The 4,616-nt window shown below is 34.6% G+C and overlaps 1 pseudogene; it reads left to right on the top strand.

The window, feature by feature from the left end:
• The first annotated feature begins 2,502 nt into the window (after positions 1-2,502).
• LOC149252328 (glutamate synthase [NADH], amyloplastic pseudogene) lies at positions 2,503-4,074 on the top strand (annotated as a pseudogene).
• Positions 4,075-4,616: the final 542 nt, after the last annotated feature.

Raw genomic sequence — 4,616 nt, forward strand, 5'->3', positions numbered from 1 at the left:
ATAATGTTGTTGGACCAGAGATATCATAGCTTTTCATGAAACAAGAATATGTTCACCATAGGAACTCAACTTGATTTAGACCCACTAACAAAAATTAAGGGATGCCTCAATAGTTATGGAACGACAGTTGCACTACTTCAGCATGAGTAGAGGCCTAAAAGTTTTGTTACTCTTTCTGGTGAGGGGGACACCAAAGCCTTTCACAACAATGCGAAGGTGGGGCTATCTTTGGTTTTGAAGACTTGAAGGATATGTCATGGATATACACTATTTGGTATAGATTTAAGCGAAGGCTTGTGCCAAATTTTGATTGGAATTTTTGAGTTTTTCATTTTAGAATAATTATTTCAGTTCATGTGTTTTCTTTTGAGGCACAAAGCGTCTCAACACCTTGACTTAATTAGCAATGTATTTTTGTGAAGTCAATTGTTGTAAATTTTATAAGGAATATTCTCTTGAAAATGGTTGTTGCCAAACATGGTTGGCCGGATCTTCAATCTGGTTGAAAAGTTGTGAAACATTTTTGGTTTTAGGTAATGGTAAGATTATTCAATGGGCTCTTCAGTGTTTGATATCGGTGGGGTTTTGTTCAGGCCCTTCATTTCATATTGTTTCAACATTTGGATGAGGGCTTAGACCTTCCATTTTGATTGAATTAATAATTTGAGGGTGTGTTGGCCTGCCCTAATTTTTCCCAGACATCAATTCGCATCAGTGCTCGACCTTCAACTGATCCAATTGGTTGTCTTTTTTCTACAGGAAAAGGAGCTGGAACTATTTTCTGTGTAACACATTCATTTTTAGATAATAATGTTTTTTGGTGAGACTCATATTAACACCATAGTTGATATTTCTGCTTTATTTCCATCTGCCATTCAAAGTTGATTTAATGTACTTTTGCATAGGTGTATGTAAGTGACATAGAAAATTTTGAAGAAGAATATTTCTTTGAATCATATGAGGTCGCACATTCCATGCATGACTTGACGGCTACAATAGAAAAGGTATTTTTCCATCGAGTTCAGGATCTTGTGATATTCTTTTTTGCAAATGGAAAATGGAATTTTGTTAACGAATTGGGCTCCACCCTTTCCTAGAGGCCATGATCAAGGGTATCTCTTCCATTAAATTCATCCAAGATTGCATCTTTCCTCGTCTATTGAGATATGCCATAACCATGGGCCATCAAGGTTTCTAAGATTTCCACCCACTTTTGGATGGGGTAGATAACTCTGTTGGCCACATTAAATTCATCCAATACTTGATTGTTTCCTCGTTTGTTGAAACAGACCACAACCATGGCCATCAAGGTTGTTAAGACTTCCACCCACTTTTCGATGAGGTAGATAATTGCATTCGCCATATTAATTTAGTAACATTTCTTCGGGTGATTTTAACCCAGTTTTGTGCACTGAAAGTGCTTTGATTTAACCACTTGACCATAACCCATGTAAGAGGATTTTGAGCCGTTCACTTTGATTTGTTTTAATATAAAATTTAACTATTTATTTATTGGATAAATTGTTAGACTCTTGTGAAAATATCCTTGACAGATCTTGAGTGTAAAACCACCACCAATGAGAATAGATAGTCAGGAAAAATATGGAGAAATGGCAAGGGGTGATGAAGAAATATATCTTCGCTTTCCTCATCTAGGATATCGTGAAAAGATTTGGGATCATGCAATTGGTTGCATTGTAATCCAAGGTTATTTTAGAATTTTTATTCTTTCTAGGCATTTTGTGAATTGTTCTCTTTCAGTTACTTATTCCCATGTGGTACATTCATTGAATGAGAATTGTGTTCTATGATTTTCTTTATTGCAATCCCATTGGATCAAATTGTTAAAATGATTACATTTCAAGCTAATAAATATGCTATTGTGATGAATGTTTACTGTTATTGTGTAAGGTTAGATAACAAAGTTTTTCATGTAATTATTGATTAATGCATTTAGTCATTGTTAATCAGCTGGAAGAGAGACCTTTTCCTCCATGCAAGATAATAGTAGATGTCCTCTTGGGAATAAAATACCTGAGTGGAATGACTTAGTGCACCAAGGGAATTAACGAGAAGCATTTGACTAGCTACTGGAAACAAATAATTTTCCTGAATTCATTGGACGTGTATGCCCTGCCCCTTGTGAAGGTTCATGTGTACTAGGAATCATTGAAAATCTAGTATCTATTAAAAGTATTGAATGTGCCATCATTGATACAGATTTTCAAGAAGGTTGGATGGTTCCACGTCCACCTGAGAAGAGAACAAGGTATGTGTCTTTCATTTATAATTCTTAATTCCATTCTTATGATACTTATCATTTCGAAAATAAATTATATGTTATCTATGATGTGGATTGGTCATTGGGTGAAGGAAGAAAGTTGCTATAGTGGGTAGTGGGCTTTGGCTACTGAAGATCAACTTAATGAAGCTACGCACTCTGTCACTATTTATGAAGGTGCTGGTCGAATTGGAGGTGTGATGTTGTATGGAGTTCCTAATATGGAAACAGATAAACTTGATGTTGTCCAACGACATGTTGTTCTGATGGTAGAGGAAGGTGTTAATTTTGTTGTGAATGCAAATGTTGGAGTTGACTATCTTTTCTTCGTGGAGAAGGTTCACGCTAAAAATGATGCTCTTCTTTGGGCATGTGGTGCAACAAAACCAAGGTACACTTCTATATTTGATTTCAATTTAGATTTTTCCAATAGGAATTGAGGTCTTTGTTGTATAGTGTAAATTTAATATATATAGCATGGATCTTCCTGTTCCTGGCTATTAATTAGTGGGAATATATATTGCTATGGAGTTCCTTCATTCAAATACCAAGAGTTTGTTGGATAGTGGATTGCAATATGGAAAGATTATTTGTTCAAAAGGGAGAAGGGTGGTTATGATTAGAGGAGGAGACACTAGAATTGATTGGATAGAAACAACCATAAGACATGGATGCAACAATGTTGTGAATTTGGAGCTCCTTCCAAAACCCCTCAATTCTCGTGCTCCTGGAAATACTTGGCCTCAACTTTTTCTTTGTTCATATTCATATAAATAAAAATTATCTATCTATTATATTATAGCATGTTCTACCCTACTACAATTCCATGGTTATGGGTCTTTATTCACTTTTTTGGTAGTGGCTTAAGTTTTTCCAAGTAGATTATGGCCACTAGGAAGCTATTACCAAGTTCGATAAAGATCCTAGATCATATGTAGTCTTGATGAAAAGGTTCATAGCTGATGACAATGGAAATGTTAGAGGGCTTGAATTGATCAAGGTGAAATGGGAAGAGGATGAGAGTGGAAAGTTCCAATTGACAGAGATGGAGGTCAAAAAGGAGATTATAGAAGCATAACTTGTTTTCTTGGCAATGGGATTTCTTGGACCAGAATAGGTAAACTATATTTTTCTAAGCAACAACGATGATGTTGAGGTGATATAAAACTTTAAATTTTGATTGATAAGCACAATCTAATTATTTTTTAATAAAATTAGTTTGTTTTTTTCGCTTGGAAAAAGCACAATCTAATGATTTAGGTCCAATATGAATTTAGTTGACAATAGTCATTGCTAGACTATGTTTTCTTCTTCAGAAAATTGAGTAATTCAGTGATGTTGCAGCCTTCCCAATCCATAACATTGGATACACATATTTTCAACATTAATATTCTCTATCCAAAATATACTCGACATACACCATATTTTACAGAATTCCTCCATTTACCTCCTCACTCTAATTTCAGTTTTTTATTTGGTTTGATAGATTATTGCAGAGAAGATTGATATGGAAAGGGATAATAGGTCAAATTTCAAAGCCAACTTTGGTGATTTTTCAATGAGTATTGATGGTGTTTTTGTTGTTGGTGACTATAGATGTGGACAATCACTTGTTGTTTGGGCCATTGCTGAAGGAAGACAAGCAACTTCTCAGATAGGTAAATTTGTGATGAAGGAAGACCAGTTGATCACAACTTGTGAAGATAGAGTGGAGGACAAGGATAAACACCCAATGTTCACTTTCAAAACATAAGTGGCTTAGTGTTTACATATGTCTTTTGTCTACTTGGTGAGATCCTTCAAGGAAAAATTTATTCATAGAATTCTCATTAAGATGAAATAAATTATAGGAAGATTGTTTACAGATTCTATGTTTATTTAAAAACATTGGCTTCTACATTGCATGTTTATGAACTAACGTTTGACTTTTTCATAATACTATGATGGAAGTTTTTAATGGAAAACTAAGATGATCAAGAGTATAAAACATTTTCAAATTATAAAATCCCTACCAATGTTTGTGTTCAAGAGGCTCTTGGGGACTAAGGCTCTGGTAAAGTGGGGGTGAATCTCTCATATTCTCAAAAGACAAAGCATGTGTTTTGACCCAAGGCTATAGATATTACCTATGCAGCCAATATGGATCAAACATCCCAGTTTACCATTAGAATTTTTGTTAGACGATTAAAGTAATAGGGTACTTTATAGGACACTCCCTGAAGGTAGAAAGAGGTTTACACAAATCCATGTCAAATCATAATTGCTTGAATATTAGTAAGGTAGACTTGCATGAAATGCTAGCCATAAATCTCTTTGGAAGTTAAAGATAAAACTA

This window comes from Pinus tabuliformis, chromosome 7 (assembly GCF_031772625.1).
Source record: "Pinus tabuliformis cultivar Carrire ecotype Pingquan chromosome 7, CPIR1, whole genome shotgun sequence".
NCBI lineage: Eukaryota > Viridiplantae > Streptophyta > Pinopsida > Pinales > Pinaceae > Pinus > Pinus tabuliformis.